Below are 18,140 nucleotides of genomic sequence, written 5' to 3' on the forward strand. Positions count from 1 at the left end.
ACAAAATCAAGATTTTCATACTTAAATTCTGATCATGGACCTTCCCCAAACCAATCTTAGAAGCAGCATTATGATGGGCTGTCTCAAGAGCTTCCAACATTTTGATTGTAAAATAAACATTTTAAGACTTTTGTTGGTTAAATACAGACCAGAGAAAATCACATGAGGAGTTCACCCTCACAGGTTGGAGATGTTCTGATGGGCGGGGGGCCGGGGGCGTTAAAAAGCAGCTGCTGGTTTGCTTTGGTCAACCGCACGCCCAAAGCTACCTTTTACAGGAAATACGCAGTCAGTTATATCCCTGTTTCACACTGGGTTCAACTCCCCCACAGCCCAAGGAAAAAATTCCTTAGAAAAGATGTTTTCCTCCGGGAGGAAAACGGGTCACCGTTAAATATAAATAAGAGAAACCATCTCCCAGTTCTCCCGTCACCCAATCCCTGAGGTTTTGGCCACCAAGAACCCCACTTTGGAGTGCACCCGAGCGCAGCCCTGAGCACAGACCCGCGGCAAACCGAGCCAAACCATCTCCGATGCTCTGACACCTTTGAACTGTACTGATAATACGGTTCCCCGGGGAAGAGGCTCCTGAGATCACCAAACTACACGAACTGTTCTTCGGAATGCACACATGTTCTCTGTGGTTTAAGCTAAGCAAATGACTACTGCCTCTTTCTTCAAACTAACAGATTTTTGTAACCAAGGCTCCAGAAAAATAAACTGTCCTGCTGGCTGCCCAGGCTCCAGATTTTGGTTGTTACACCCAGAGATTAATCTTTAACAGAGATAAATCCCACCTTCCCCTCTGCATGTGTTTGAAGGTTAGTACTTTCACAGTCACATCATCCGTACCTTTGATGGGGGTGAGGATGGCAAACTGTGTTACACGGAATCAGCTACCTTTTTACTGCTAATGTATAATATCAGCGGCTTTCAGTATAACTGCATGATTGACTTTTAGAGCCTGTGGGAGTTTGAGAACATGGAAATAAGACCTGCAAGGTAGTAACAAAGCTAGGTATGGCTTTCTGATTCCAAATCCCATTCTCCTTCCACTGCGATGTACTTAGTTCTTTGCTGTGAAAGCCTGTGTAAACCTTGCATGAGTTTAGCTGGCACTCCAGAGAGCACCATCCATTCATTCCCTGAAGAATCCTGGTTAACTCAGATGAACACAGGTGGTTTAATGGGACCTGTCTGTCATTGGTTATACGAACTGAAACTTCATGACCAGAACTCTACAAGGACGGGGAGCATGCATCCCTAGTCCTTGATTTCTTCCCCTCTATTCGCTGTGAAAATCTCTTTTCTCGGGAGAACCTAAAGCTCTGAGTGCACCATGTTGATCTGTTACCATGGAGATCACTCTGGTAACACACAAACCTGCCACCAGTCCTGATACACAGCATCTCATTCTGACTCTTAGAAAGATTGCTGTACCTCCAACTCCCACCAGTTTAAAGTTCGCCTCTGCTAGGATTTAGCTCTAAAGTGTTTGAAGATTAACTTTTAAATGCCATCATAAATATAAATCCTCTGGAGACAAGGGGGGAGGTAAGGAAAGCATGTCTCAAGATTTTAGAGCAACAAAGTACACACAGAGCAATTGTCCCTCAATTATCGAGTTACGGACTTGGTTATTATATTGCTTGACAAAGAACCAAAAGTAAAATCAGAATGGAGACACCATTAGAATCACTACCTAACACCACTGGAATTCGTACTTAATCACATTACAGGTTAAGTGCCTGTAATGCACTATTTACACAGTGCTGTGCTCATTATTGTGAGTTATGCAAGGTTAAAGCATCACCTAGTGTGAATCCCTATAAAGTCCACTATTTTTCCAGACACTGGAGTTCCTGTATGTGGCAGGTCAGCAGCAATACTGTCAGAATCAGTCTCTAATGCGGGAAACAAATAGACATGATGTTGTTCATCTGTCAAAACATGTCGGAATCACTCTGGCGCTTCTGCAAGTCCGCGGGATCATCCGGGAGGGCGTAACATAGCCAGTCCTCATTCCTCATTCACATAAGTCAAAGGCTTTCTTTCTCTAAAGTCAACAAAGCTACATTTGTGCACGAGAACTTGATACCTTTCTAGAGCAAGGTCTATTTCAATTTACCCCCAATTTTAAGGCTGTTAGAAGACAGGAAGAGAGAGGGAGGAGGGCTGTGGTGTATTCCCAGGTTAACACTAGACAGGACTGACCCTCCCCTTCAGGGGTCCCCAGGAGTTGTGGGAGGGAGCCAGGACCACCATGCTTAGGTTCAGAAACCTCAGACTTTGTGGTGGGCCTGGACCACATAGACACGAAATTCTGTTTGCTGATGTTTTTTAAGATGGACAGAGGCCAACTCCAGCATCCGACAAGTGTGAGGTGAGCAAAGGGGGCGGAGCTTCCTCTCTGCATTCCCGGAGTTAAACCTGGGCTACTACCTCAGCTGCATGGGGTCTCGGTGGTACAAGAAAACTGTCAACCACGGGGAAGACACCGTCAACTCCCAGCATCCGAGGCCTGGAGACCAACTTCAGAGATTTCCAGGCCCAGTGGCATTTTTTCCACCTGTGTCTGAAGAGCAGGGGATACTGAAAAAAGTTATAACTCAAATGTAATAATTAGCAACTCTGTTTTTTTAAAAACTGAACAGAGAGGATACTGCGTATCATCTACCTGTCCGTCATTTTGCTCCACGCGGCACCTCTTCGGCCCCTGCAACATCTCTGTTAAGACCCTCCTCCCAGCGTACTCTCCCCGGCAGCGCTGCCAGAGCGGCAGGCAGGGAAACCTTCAAGGGATCACAGGACTGAGATGCAGGGCACGCACACCGGCTCGGATGCCAAACTCTCCTCCATGTACACCCCTTCTCCTCTCTTCCAACCAAAGTCAACAACAAATCGGTCAGTCTCTTCCACATCCCCTCACTTCCTCACCAGAGGAAACTGGTGAGGCATATTATAAATATATTATAAAATATATTCCTATATATTAAAGTTTAGCCTTGGCCACAGCACTTCAATAGTACCTTCCTTTTTTTATACCATAAACCCAAATAGCAACTACTAAGTAAGAATATGATTTTTTAAAGGCCCCTTGGCTGCTAGAGGGCAATGAAAAATTAAAATGAGAGATTACACTTCTCTATAGCAGGAATGACACCACTTCTCCCCTTACTATGAACTCCAATGGCACCTACGCAGTGTTTTGCTGCCAGAGTCAGTTCGTACTGCTGATCCTTCTATAATTAGGTACCGTCAAAAGGCTGTTTTTTTTTTCTCTCAGCAATTTTCCTGGATCTTATCTGTGTTTTAAATATAAGTGAATTTGAAAAAACCTTGACTTTTATTGAAAAATAGTTTTGAAAGTCTATAGTCTTTAAAAGATAAATAAGGTTAATGGAAGGAATGAAAGGAGAGATTAATTCCAGAGCTATTTACACGATAGTCAAATAAGTGGGCAAAGAAGAAAAACTTTGGACTTAATGGGTCATACACGGAAAGTTTACTTGTACAGAGGAAAGCTAATACAATCAACACAGAATCAAGAAAAAAATGTACTCTCTGTGGAGATATAAAGCACGTCCTTGTAAGTTTTATGTATTTACCTCCCATAATTATCGTTCTGCTGGGCACAGTGGCTGCTCAGTAGAGGCCGGTTTATTAACCCAGCACTACCCGAGTTTTTGCTTTCTCAGACTGAGCTCCTACCTGACTCATCCCTGTCTTCCTGGCCCTGGGCACAGTGGCTCTTTCATCAATGCCTCTTGAGTAGAAGAGAATTTGAATTTTCTTCAGAATAAGCCCAGGCAGTCACAAACGATATTTCCAAGGAACTTCACGTGGAAAAGAATGCCATCTGACGCCAGTCATGTTCCTTACCTATCTGAAACATGGCCAGCAGACCGCAGGTCCTAATCTGCAAAATGTGGCCAGAGTTGGCCAACACATTGCTAGGCCAAGGCAGCCCTGGAATGAACCAGAACAAGCTCTCTAGTTCTAGAGACGAGGCGCAGGGTTAGGTGTGCTCAGTTTATCGGCCACAATAACGAATTGCGGGCTTTTCTGCCATTACAAGAATGTGTTGACTATGAGGTTAGTTTTGTTTCTTTTCAGGGACCTGGTACAGAGTTGCTTCCCGTCTAAACACTGGGGTCCATCTAATTACAATCAACAATTAGATGGGATGCACTGAAGGGCCCTGGCTGGTGTAGCTCAGCGGATTGAGTGCAGGCCTGTGAACCACACGATCCCGGTTCGATTCCCAGTCAGGGCACATGCCTGGGTTGCAGGCCAGTTCCCGGCAGGGGACACACCAGAGGCAACCATACATTGATATTTCTCTCCTTCTCTCCTTCCCTTCCACTCTAAAGATAAATCAATAAAATCTAAAAAAATAATAATAAATAGATGGGATGCACTGAAGGGACAAAGAACACAAATTCCAGCAGAGACAGACCTGGGCACAAATTCTGGCTCTACCGCCAACCCGTCCTACGGCCTCAAGCAAGGGCACTGGACATTTCAGAGCCCGAGTTTCTGTACCTGCAAGGCGAAGGTCATGTCACTAACTCCCAGACTTGTAACACACACCCAACAAACGCCAGCTGCTTTCCTCAGTGCTTGGGATGTCACCATTTTACAACTGCGGCTCTGGTCATGGTCTCTAATTTTCCCAGTACCTCGGTTTTCTCGAATCAGAAATGGATACTGAGATGGCTGCTGTGAGGCAAAACTGCTAATAGTCCTTTGCTCATACAAATGGGTGACAGGAGAACCAACGTGGCAGCTAAAATTCCACAGCAGTACGTAAGAAAGCCAACCTGGCAGGGCCGGTCGGCATTGCGGCCTCTGCCCTGGGTGACTGTTTGGGGAAGGGTCTCTGTGGTGGGAATGGTTTAAATGAGCAACCATTTGGAATCATCCTGAGAGTCCCCTGGAGCCGCCAGGAGAAGGTGAACCAACGCCCCAAGACAAGTTGTCTCAGGGAAGCTGCCAGACTCAACCCATGAGCCCACTTTCTTTCAAGTCAGCATTCGCTCAGAAACACCCCGAACCAAACGGCTAGAGCCGACACATCTGGCAAGCACCAATTTTTCCTGTTTATACCAGGAAATATCTAGCTTTTTGACGTCAGTTTCTTTACTAGACAGGCCATTTATAATAAATCCTATAAACAACTGTAAAAGGCAGGGACCTCTTAATTGATCACACAACGTCAGGGGTAGAACTTACTCATGTCCTACAGTTTGAGGTCCCCAGTTTTACAGATGAACAGATGAGGCTCATAAGGGTTAAAAAGTTCACCCCAGGCCACCCAGAGCTACTGAGTGACAGCTGGGACTGAACCCTCACCTTCCGATTCCTAGTCCAACATTCTTTCTACTATACCATGTGGCCACTCCACACATCTCATTTTGTTTATTTCCCCCCACAGAACATAAGCATACTGTACACACAGAAACATAAACTGTCTAATTTTAATGTTTTAATTTAATATTATATTTCAATCCCCAAAGATCCCAATAACAGTTAATTAACAAGCGCTATTTAGTGAAGGCTTTAGGAGTTTACAAACTGTTTTTGAAGTCATAATCTAACTATAATCCCCACAATCATGTGAAAAAGGTATTGCTGTGTCCATTTTAGAGACAAAAAGGTCAAGAGGTTGAAAGACTTGTCCAAGGTTATACTGCTAGCTGTGTATGGCTTGAGCTGGCACCTGAAAGTAAACAGCTGATTCTAAAACCTGTGCTGTTTCTACTTCATTAGGCTAAACCTAATTAATAACTGGCCCCAAATGATACTGCCATCATTCTTTCTTCCAGTCTCTCCCATTGCAAAAATAATCTTCACGTCAATTTTTAACAAGGCAGGCTGACTGAACAGTAGAAAGTGCTCTATGTTCGGTGTTCAGGTGTAAGAACATCCTCTGCCCAACACAGATCTATTCCCTTTAACAGAGCAAAGCCTTCAACTCAGCTCCCAACACCAGCACAGCACTTACATTTCCTGCCTACAAGATTTTAAAGGCCAGCCTGAGGAAATGGCTGCTGCTTCTCCCCCCCCCCCCCCCCCCCCCCCCCCCCCCCCCCGCCGCCCCCCCCCCACCCCCCGCATTGCTGAAGACATCTTCAATCATTGCTTTGTGTCGAAGGGGGAAGGAAGGAGGTCATTTCTGTGAGTCTTGGCAGCATGGGGCTGTTAACAAAACCTGTAAGGCCTTGGTGTAGGTCAGGGATGGGTGAAGCCACAAAGAAAGGCAGCACGAGAGACGCTCCAAACCTCCTTGCTGGTTGCTCCCCAAGGGCTGTTAAAGATAGAGATGGTGGCAGCTAATGGTGGGGGCGGGAGGAAGGGGGATGAAGGCTGTGAGGGAAGGTGCGGGGTACGGATATAATCCAGCATACAGAAACCTGTCAGGATGGGATTTATTTTTGTTCTGTGAGGGAGTATAATAGGGCTTTGCCTGCGCTCTCAATAGCTGTTTTGAAGTGAACCCGGCTGGTATGTCTTTAATTTGTCATTTCATTATGAAACTGTTTCCCTTCCAAGAAGCCTTCAAGTCAGGAAGCTCTGTCTGCCCACACAGGAAATTCCTTTGCTTCAACTTCCCCAAAAAGGAAATTTCCCTCAGAAGTGAGCCCAGCATATGCCTTTGAGCAGAACTGTTTCAAGAAACTTTGGCAGCTGAGTCCTGAAAACACCCCTGGTTTTCTGCGGCTGCTGGGATGTCGGGATAAACAGTGGGGCTCTGACCCCGGGGGGTGAGGACCCCACTGACACTGACCCTGGCCTAGGTCTTCCTCCTCCTCCTTCTTCATTCTCCTGTGCCCTTGCCCCCTTCACATCCTGTGTAACGGGAAGAGCTCTAATTCTCCAACAGGGAATCAGTACCTGCAATTTTCATCAAGAAATAGGCATATCTGGGCCCTGGCTGGGTAGCTGAGTTGGTTAGAGTGTCATCCCAATACACCAAGGGTGTGTGTTCAATCTCCGGCCAGGGCACACACAAGAAGCAACCAGTGAATGCATAAGTGGAACAATAAATCAATCTCTCTCTCTGTCTCTCTCTCCCCCACTCTCTCCTCCTGCCTCTAAAATCAGTAAAAAAAGAAACAGGCACATGTGTGCACTTCCCTACCTCACGTGCACACACACAAATAAGCACCCCACAGCTATCACATGGCACTTGAACACCAGACACCGGTTCTTGTCCCCCTCCACCCCCACTAGACACTTAAGATTTCTGGTAGAAAGACTGCAGTACTTCAAATGAAGAGGGTGCAGAAAAATGAAATAGCCAATTATAGGTTCCTAAAGCACACATATTACCAAATTACTTTGTCTCAAGAGTGGTGCATTTTTTCAAAACAAACTTCCCCAGTGAGGATTTTAAGTAAAATATAGAAGGGGAAAACATCTCCAACCACAGCCTTATAAAATTAATCTCTCAGACATATTGCGGATGACTAAGCGGTGAGAGCCCAAAGCAGCTGCGCTGAAGTGAATAATAATATATAGTATTTTATGAAGTTTCTTAGCAAAGAGGCATTAGCAAGGAAACTGCCAAATGCGCAGCTAAGTTTTTAATTTTCCATTTCTAATCACTTCATTTAAGAAAAAAGAACGTTGTGAAGAGGAAACAACGTAGAGACCGAAAACACAAAAAGGGGGAATGGCATTGAACTTCAAACTGTACAGCAGGAGAAGGACAAAGGGAGACACAGACAGACGAGGAACTAAGATGGCCCTGGATTTCCCCCTGCAATTAGATTGCACTAGAGCAGCAGAGTGATAGGATCAGATCTTATTACGCTATTCACGAGCCAGGACTCCGTAAGGGATATCACTGATCAGGAAATAGAGCGGACATTTAAGGGACCAATGAGAATCCTATAGCTCACTGAAATCTGAATATATTAACTCTGAGGTTTCGGATTGTGGTAGATGTTTTCTGTGGAGTGGGTTTATAATTTTACTTTAATAAGTTATTCTATTTTTCTAAAATTTATGAGGTTCTAACCACAGCTGGATCTCAGAGGGGGACCCAACACTATTTTTCAAGTTCTTGAAGAGAATGGTCTAGGAGGGAATAGGTCTTTGGCTTATATTGGGAGGAAAGGTGGAGAATGTAATGGACCTATTCTGCTACCTACCAGCTCTGTGGCTCTGGCCCAGCTCCTTACCCTCTTTAAACCTGACTTTTCATCGGCAAAGGAAGGATAATAAAACTCAGTTCATAGGACTATCATGAGGATTAAATGATATAATGCATGTGAAAAGTGCCTACCGTAAGCACTCAATAAAGGGAAGTTATTACTCCACATGGAGAGCCACAGGGAATCTTTCCCCCCAGTTCCACACACACATACTCTTCATACATATAGCCACGCACCTCCTCCAGCTAGCTCCTTCAAGTTCTGCAAGATCCTCCTGATCACTTCAGCTTGAGATTTGGACTAAAAGGCCCCTTACACACCTGCATGGCCTTGGCACTGTGATCACAAGTTTAGTCACCCCAGAGAATGGCTGAAAGCCTCGACTTAAGAATCCAGATCCATACCCCCACACGCAATGCTCTCTCAAGGAAACACAGATGACTTACATTGTGCTGACAGTGTGCTCAAGCAGACAGCGTGCTCAAGCAGGTCCGATACTGGTGCTAGGAACGTCTTCAGGCCAACAGCCAGGCATGGTAAGCGCGAGATTACTTATCTTGGTCTCAGAGGTCCAGGTTCACGTGTTTTGTCCAAATCAAGGAGCCAGGCTTTTCCATCTAATCTCATGTCTGTCTCTTCCATGGAGAAGGCCAGCCCCAAGCAAAATTATGTTTAGTTCCAACCCTACCCCCCGCCCCCTTCACCTTCCCTGCTGGCCATGGTTCTTCCACTTCAAAAGATTCAAGAGATTTGGTTAAATAATTTTCAGTAAGATATCAGGGACTTAAGGTATTAATAATCTTTATCCAAGGTACTAGCGGCTAGCCTAATTTTTTACTCTTAAAAGTAGAGCTAGGTGGAAATAACGTCTAGTCCAAAAGGAATATTTTAGTGAATTTTCAACAGTGAAATTTCAGGTACCACAAGTTCCCTGTGGGAGATATTCAAGTTCAGGGCAGTCTTAAATCATGCAACCGAGGGACTGCATACCCTGCTGAAGCTTATTATTGGTCCTGTTCACAGACAACTACATGCTTTCTATCCTGGACCCACGGTAGTGCTATCTGGATAATGAAAGCTTAGAAACCAGCCACTTCCTGAATCTCAGTACTCCTTCAGCAAACAAAGTGCCGGCCCTGAGCTTGCTACACAGCTGAATGTATAATGTCAATGCTATGATGCCCAGTCGTCTTTGTTCCAATTCTTTCCCCGGATCACTCGGGGTAGTAGGAACCATCACGGAAGCTCCACGAAGTGGATATCTGGAATAATGGCTATGGGACAATCCCAAACTCACTCCCCCACCCCCCCCATTTGGAGTCATCTGAAGTAAACTTTTTCTTTGCGTAAGAATCAAAAAGGAAAAAAAAATCCTTTTAAAGGGGCCAAACAAATTTTACATTTGTTTAGATTTTTGTAGGTCTCTGAAGTTCCTCCCAGAATGATCAGAGAACTAAAGTTTCTAACCCCTGACTTTCAAGTGAGAAATCTCTCTGTACGGGAATTTCTTCTTTCGTGTTCCTAAACGACCTTTAAATAAAGCCCAAAATATCTGGGTGAATATTTGAATCGTGGCCAAATTTTAAGGTCAGTGAGAGCCCCACGCAAAATGTTTGACGGCGTTGCCAATGAGGGAACAAGGACTATCTGTACAGGGCGGGGATTTTGTGAGGGGGCTCCTGCACCACCTCGCATGAGAAGTGAAAAGAGTAAGTGTGGGAGGGAGCTCAGTTCTGTGAGAACCACCGTGTGGAAGGAATCAGAATGAAGAAGAAAGGAAAGCGTTTTCTCTCCCGCTGCGTTCACATCTAGGAGGGAAATATGCCCAAGAAATGGAAGCTTCCGCCCCATCAGAATAACAGGTGTGTGAGCCGAAGTTATTACGGCTACTTCCTGATGTAAAGCGCACAGGGAGGAAGGAGGAGCAATTTTACTTCCTCAGGGGGGCTGGCACCAAATCATCTGCTCATATTCATTTCTTTAGAAACAAGCTTCTGACATTGGTGACCCAAGAGCTACTTAAGGAGGCAAAATAAAAGCCCTCCGCAGCTTTGTTCGTGAATTGCTGCTGCTTTGGGCATTTCTTTTCTCCCTAGCCCTATACCCCCTTTCCCCAGCCTGTGGCAAGGAAGAGACGATTCAAACAACCAGTTCGGGGCCTCCATTTAGCAATAGTTTCTTGGGTGTGAGGTTTTGTGCCCAGGGGATGGTATAAGTGTCACAGAATCTCTCTGCTGGCTGGGAGGATGGAAATACACTTTAAAGCTCAGCATCAAAGCCTTCACTTTAGAAGCTGAAAGCCTTCATTCCTTGCCAGCTGTGTGCTCCCCCCACCCACCATAATTAATTAGTGCAGCATTAATTGTGCATGTGCTATGGTGCCAACTGAAGGAGGACAGTGTGGACTGTCCGTGCAGACCAGATGGCCCTGCAAAGCCCCAAGCCCCATGGATACCATCTAAAGAGAAAGCAAAATGCAGATTGTCATTGTGACAGGTTGCAGGAAAGGCCAACACAACTCAAGTTGCAGAGGGGGTTCCCACAAATCATAGACTTGGGGTGAAGAATGTAGCTACCAGAAGCCACACCTGTGTGTAATGCACGACCAGGGTTGTCTGACTCAAGGCCCAGGATGGCTATGAAGGCAGCCCAGCACAAAACTGTAAACTTACTTAAAACCTTTTCTTTTGCTCACCAGTTTTCATTAGTCTATGTGTATTTAATGTGTGGCCCAAGACAACTCTTCTTCTGCTGTGGCCCAGAGATGCCAAAAGGTTGGACACCCGTGCAAGCAAAAGGCCAACTCAGATACAAGTGTCAGACTAGAAGGGGGGCTTTGAGAACAGGGGAGCGGGCCTGGGATTCAGCTGTAAGGCCCTGGGAACCAGTGTAAGCTGAGAATGGCCATGACTGACGGAAGACACCTAAGGCCCAGGAGCTGGCTCTGTACCCAATCGCAATCACAGGCAGCAAAGGGAAGTGTCCAACACTGTCAAGTGTTGACTTTCCGTATTTCCTGGCAGGGGGCATCCTCGCAACACAATCACGGCTAATGTCGAGGTCAGTTTCCCACGTCACTGAAATACCACCATCTGCACTGAAACCTGATGTTGAGTGCTTGAAATCAAGTGAACGATCATGATTCTTAGCATTTATAGATGATGCTCCATGGCTAAGATCCCTTGGATTTCTCTTCTGGATTTAGAGAACAATAAAATGGTTGAGCTGGGAAGAACCTGAAGAACCATATATTCTACCTGGCCCTGAAGAACCATATATTCTACCTGGCTTTAGAGAGGAGCATACTACAGGCCAAGAAGAAAGAAAGAATTATTCGGGGTGACCCCACTAGTAAACAAGCTGGGCCAGCACTCAGAGGATGGACGCCTAGGCAAGTGCACCCCTGCCCTGCTGCCCGGGGGGTGGCGGTCCCCAGAGTGTACGCCAAGTGGGTGAACGAAGGCACCAGAACATCAGACAACCTTTCGGAAGCACGTCAGATTAACAAAGAGCGTTAGAAACTGAAATGCTCTAACCTGGGAACCCAGGACTATTATCTCTATTCCAGCACATCATCTTTCTTACTGTATTAATAATAATCTGGCAGGCAGGTCATCTCTTTTCAAAAGATGGAAAATCATGGAAACAGGAACCTCCTTTTCCTTCATTTAATTTTGTTTCTCGCATTTTAGAATTGACACAAGTACCTGAAAATACATCGCAGGTACAAGTCGACATAGAGGACTGAATTTTAAAATTTATCTACCTCTGAGTTCAAAAGGTAACTTAGTTTATGTCTCTGATTTTATCCCTTTGGCCTTTCTTGTCCTTAGTTTATGTAAATTTTGCTTAAATTAAAAAAAAATCAAGCTGCTGTGGCGGTTCTTCTCCTGCTACCTGTTTTCTCCAACAGCTCGAAGGAAATAACTTCCATCAGTTCCTAATACTTTCAAGAAGCAATGTGGTGAAGTGAAAGAGAAAAAAAACCAAACCAACCAAACCTGGGTATGGGATATAGACCTGGATTCCAAGAGTGGCTCTTCCACTTTCTATGTGTCTCTGGCAAGGGATTTGTCACTCCGATCCTCAGGTATAAAACAGCTATAATATCCATCTTGCAGTGTAAGTGATCATTCAGAATAATCCGTGAAAAGCTCCTGGCACTACAAGGTGCCTAATAAATAGAAGTGACAGTGATTACTCATCCACACATTATCGTAACAGAGATTCTCTAGAGTGGCGTCTTATACACAGTTGGCCTCGGAATGGCTCCTGAGGGAGCCCAGCTCCTATAAACTGGCAGGTGGGGTATGATGACGAAAAAAAATAGCAACTCATTTGCAAAGATAAGCCACTACTGCAAAACAAATAGCTAATTAAATCCTAACACTGTTACTTCTAAAGTAAAGCCACATAAACTGCCTGAATATACTTACAGTACTGCTATTCCACACCCTTCAACACTCATCTAGGCCCTTTTTCCTTTAAAAAAAAAAAAGGTTGTGGCATCCCTCCTTACAAAGCTTTACCCTCCCTAGTGAGCCGGGCTGGTTAATGCCCCGACCCTGGAGCAGAGAACTCAGCCCCAGCTGAATGGGTCCCCTCTGTGGCCCTGCACGGCTGTGCTCCCTGTTCTAGGCACCCAGTCTGTACCCACCACGCATCCACAGCTCTTTGTCCAGTATCATATCCGCAATCTGCATTTCTCTCACTGAAATCTCAGAGTCCCATTTGAGGCTATTTCTAGCCATGATCTAGAGGAAACAAAAATAGAGTCTAATTTCCAAAGAATGGGGTTTAGTCCACCTACTCACGATGGAAGCACTAAGTATCAGGGGAGGATGACTAATTATTCTTGGGATTTCACAGTCAGCCTGTGGCCAGAGACAGGGTCAGCTTGAATCCCTCAAATCATGCTCTATCTTGCTTCACAAGACACCACCGAAAACCCCCAAAACACACATGAATGGTCCAGGCAACTGAGCCAGAAGCCCCCGTGGCAACAGTGAAATCGGCCACAGTAACCTCTGGAAAAGCATAAAGACAAAGTGGTGAACGTCATTCCTGTCGGAAACTCCAAGAGTCTGAGCTACTGATGAGGTGTAACTCAGGCATGAGGCAAAATGGGAGAAAATGTCTGTTATTTGAGAATGGAAACTTTACTATATTGGTAGAGACTCAGCCCAATCAATGCTCTGAGGTAATGAAGAGGAGGTGGGAGTGACCTAGGAAAGCAGAGGCCAAGCCAACATCATACTGAGCCTGTATCATGGATGATGTAGACATACATGAGGCCGTGGAACTGACAGGCAGGCACCTCTCCTTCTGCAGAACCCTGATGCTCCAAGAGAAAGACCACAGAGGTACTGACGGTTGGGAAAATCCAAGGGGAGATGGTTGAGAGGAGACAGAACAAACGAAAATGTCATTTCATACTTCCTGTTGTTCAAGTCTCTATTCATAGAATGAATGGGTTCTCACAGGCTTTTTTAAATGGCTCTCTTGCTAAGTCTGTTGTAAACTCTCAATATTGGTCCGGAATAGAGCTGGGCATCTCTGGACTAACTCAATAACCCACTGCACCAGGTAGAAACAACCATTGCCAACGGTTTCCAAACCTCTCCTTCAGAATTCTAAGGACAGTGAGAGCCCCCCCTGCCCCTCCCTAGAGATCAGAGCCCCTTGTCAGAGCTTATGCCCGAGGAACTGCCTTAAATGTGCATGGAGCATACGGCACGAAATGCGAAGTGAAAGAAAAGGTCAATAGGCCCCTGGTTATATACTTTTTTCAAAAAAAAGACATCTAAAAATAGCTGCATTTATTGAAGCTGCTTCCTTATCAGGAAGCATGGAGCTAGGAATTAACGTCTGCCTGCATCGGAAATTCTTTCAGACAGCAAACCCAAAAAGGAAATTTCCCTTCCCAAGTCTCCCGGCTGGTCTGTTGTGGGCTGTTTTTTCTCTTCAGGCTGTTTCAAACAGTGAACCTGGGCCCCAGTACTCCCACACGGGCTGCTGGAACAGAGGAGAAGCCTTTAAGGATTTGAATGTAAAAAGTGAAGGCACTCAAAGAAAGGCTGAAGGGGAACAAAATAGAAAATGCTGGTGGCTGGCTGTCTTTGTGAGAAGTCATTATTGCTTTGTCAAGATTCTGAGCATTAAATCTTCTCCCCCGTGTCCTTGCCTCAACTCTGCTGGTGATGTCACGGCACGTCACGGGCAGCTGTGTGAGGAGAGGCCATTTTTGGAACACTGATAATGGCAAAGGACAGGAGAGGGTTTGCTAGGTCTTCGAAGAGGCTGGGGAAGGCTGGGGAAGGAGGCTTACGAATCAGGCAAGGCCCATGAAGCCAACAGTTCTGGACAAAGGTACAGATACAGTGCAGGTGGAAAAGGCCCTGGGATGAAGGGCCTGGGAGCAGAAACTGACTCCTGGAAGTCACAGGGACTGGTTAGAAAAGGAAGCTGCTTCTCACGATAGCTTGGGGAAATCTATCTCAGTGCTACACAGACAGAGCTTGAGGCCCTTTCTTTTCTTTCTTTCTTTTTTTAAAATCACCTTTGATTTATTTCTTATTCAAGTACAGTTTTCTGTCTTATATTCTCAGCCCTGCCCCCCCCCCCCAGTGCTCACCACCTCCCTCTCCTTTCCACCCTCCACCTTAATTATTGTCCATGTGTCCTTTATACTTATTCATGTGAGTCCATCCCCTTTTCCCCTATGATTCTCTCCCCTCTCCCCTCTGGACCCTGTCAGCCTGTTCCATATTTGAGTGTCATTGGTCATATTTTGCTTGCTTATTTGTTTTGTTGTTTAGATTCCTGTTAACAGATGGTATTTGTCTTTCACCGCCTGGCCTATTTTGCTCAGCATAATGCTTTCCAGTTCCATCCATGATGTTGCAAAGGGTAGGAGTTCATTCTTCCTTTCTGCAGCATAGAATTCCATTGTGTAAATGTACCACAGCTTTTTGATCCAGTCATTTACCGATGGGCATCTAGGTTGTTTCCAACTCTTGGCTATTGTAAATTGTGCTGCTATGAACATCGGGGTGCATAGGTTCTTTTGGATTGGTGTTTCAGGGTTCTTAGGATATACTCCTAATAGTGGAACTCCTGGGTCAAAAGGCACGTTCATTTTTAGTTTTTTTAGAAAATTCCATACTGTTTTCCACAGTGGTTGTACCAATCTGCAATCCCACCAAGAGTGAACTAGGGTCCCCTTTTCCCCACAACCTCTCCAGCACTTGTTGTTTGTTTCTTTGTTTATGATAGCCATTCTGACTGGTGCAAAGTGGTATCTCATTGTGGTTTTAATTTGCATCTCTCTGATAGCTAGCGATATCGAGCATCTTTTCATGTGTCTCTGGATCCTCTGTTCGAGGCCCTTTCTATAAGGAAACAAGCAAGGGTATACATGATTCTCTTGGCCCTTGAAAATGGCAGAAAGCCACCTCCTAAAGAGGCTATTCACCATCCTGGGACACTGAAAGTGAGCTCTAGCGAGTCACCACCCACTGTCTCCAGGCACTGGGTAGGTTTCCGCATTCACCAGCCCTGACGCTTGTAAGAAACCCTCATCAGTAGCTGATGAGAAATGTGAGTCTCGGCAAGGTTAAATCACCTCTAGTACAGAGAGGCGGCCCTGGAATCCAGCCCACTTGGGTCTGTCTGAACCTGAGTCCTTCATATTGCCATGCTTTTCCATCCGGCAAGAATGAAAGGCAAATGGGACCTGTTCCCCGAAGGCCACCTCTGATGAAATGTCAGAGAATGGGGGGGTTTGGGTGAACCCCACTCCCAGTACTGGCCCTCTGAGGCCTTCACAACCAGCTCTGTGCTTTGGTTTGCAGGGATTAAGTAAACTTCCACCTGAACAAGAAAGTCAAGAGGGAGGGGCAGCAGAAATGGGTGAGCAAAGGCAGAAATGAATTACCCATGGTGCAAACAGGCTTGCACTCCTGATGAAAGCCAGAGGTTCTACACAAACTAACGGTCAAGTGTATCACCGGGGTCCCAGCTGGCTGCTCCCATTTCTGCACCCACGGCCACCTCGACTCCCAGGGTCAGCAGTACTTTCAAGTCCGTGAGACTCTGCCCTTACGTTTTCTCCTAAGAAAGCCAAATGGTGATTTCGGAAATAGAAGTCTCATCAGATTCCTCACGTGCTGTGTGAATCTGGACGATTCAGTGGACCTACGGGAACCACGGTCATCTCATCAACAGAACAGAGTAAATAACACCTCCTTCAAGGTGCATGATGAAATAGTAGAGAGATGAATGTGTTTTGTTACTTTGAACAATATAAAATATTAACTATGATTACATGGACCTCCCATTTTTGTGTCTTCTTTGGGAACAAAAATAACTTGAAAGTGTATAAAATTGCCGGTTGCTCCAGCTAAGGAGCAATGAGAGGCACTGCAGCCCCCTTTTACCAGCCCGGTTCTAACACGGCTTTGCTCGCCACATGAACGTCTTAAACTCTGTTACTCTGCTGAGGACGCAAAACCGCCAAGTGGGGGAGCGGTGGTGAGGTAACGTTTCCAGGGGAAGGCATTAAGTTAAATTATTAAACACACACCAGGAGGAGGAGCAATGTAAGAATTCTGAAAGATTCACAAGGAACGGCAGCAGAGCCAAGGGACTATTTCTGGTGTTTTGACTCTAGAAAATACCAAGCAGCTATCATGCCTATTTATTAACCTGCAACATCATAAACTGTAACCTTATTAAATATGATGAATGAGTCCTAGGGTACGATTTTTAAGTGCCATTTCATAGGGATTTGAGAAGACCAAACAGGTGTTGCAGACTGCAAAGTCTATGGGCAAACGGTGATTATGTGATTAGATGCAGTTACAGCAAAAATGTGAATGATGATGGAAAAGGAATTTAAAACAAAGAACACACATTTACTTATTTAAATTCTGCCCCATCAATCTGAAACAGACTAACTGTTATCACATGGGCAGCCCGGAATCACTGTGTCAGGCCGACTGTTCCCCAGGGCTGGTGCCACCTCATGAGACACCTTTTGCTGTGCCCTCAGCATCAGAAAAAGTCTCTCCCTCATGTCATGAGAGCCCTAGCGAGAATTAGAAAGAGGAAGCTTTTGCTCCAGGCCATAGCCCTTCACTGTTTGGAGAATTGAGAGTGATTTTGCCAAGGGACTCTGGGGACAGGGCAGGGGGCGGTCTTTGGTCCTTCTAAGTTTTCAAGGTTTAGTAAAAGGCTTATATCCTCTTTAAAGAATGGAACTTTTTGCTTTTATCTACTTGCTATAACTGTTACACGTCAGTTCATCTATCCTCAAGCTTAAAAAGAGAATTCAGCACCGTTTATGGAAGAGGAAAACAGAAGCTCTTCCTATCTTCTCAGTGAACACACTTGTGTTCACTCTCCCGATGACACAGGGGAGTCCCAGGAACCTGCTGCAGGGTTGTTGAAGAGCTCCAGCCTGCCCTTTCGGAGACTGAGGAAGGCAGACCAGGATGGCAGGGGGCTGGCCCGTCTCCCTGAGTCCTCTCCTAGGCCCAGACTGGCCCTGGCTGTCTCTTTCAAGTCCTCTATAATCACCACTTAACACTGTGCTCCATTTATCACTTTGTTTTTATCGCAGGCAAATAANCTCAGTGAACACACTTGTGTTCACTCTCCCGATGACGCAGGGGAGTCCCAGGAACCTGCTGCAGGGTTGTTGAAGGGCTCCAGCCTGCCCTTTCGGAGACTGAGGAAGGCAGACCAGGATGGCAGGGGGCTGGCCCGTCTCCCTGAGTCCTCTCCTAGGCCCAGACTGGCCCTGGCTGTCTCTTTCAAGTCCTCTATAATCACTACTTAACACTGTGCTCCATTTATCACTTTGTTTTTATCGCAGGCAAATAAAGAGAAAAGGCTTTACTTTCTACTTCGAAGTAGCTTGCTAATCTGTCACACTGTATCTTCAGCTTGGGTACAACCTTGTGTTTGCAGAACAAA

The 18,140-nt window shown here is 45.6% G+C and overlaps 1 protein-coding gene across 2 annotated transcripts in view; it reads right to left on the reverse strand.

Annotated features, from left to right (window-relative positions):
- Positions 1 to 18,140, reverse strand: part of ETV6 (ETS variant transcription factor 6) — a 217,969-nt gene that overhangs the window by 107,635 nt on the left and 92,194 nt on the right. The gene's annotated exons all lie outside the window — the stretch shown is intronic.

The sequence above is a fragment of the Sturnira hondurensis genome, unplaced genomic scaffold (assembly GCF_014824575.4).
Source record: "Sturnira hondurensis isolate 20B ecotype Veracruz unplaced genomic scaffold, ASM1482457v3 Scaffold0021795, whole genome shotgun sequence".
Lineage (NCBI taxonomy): Eukaryota > Metazoa > Chordata > Mammalia > Chiroptera > Phyllostomidae > Sturnira > Sturnira hondurensis.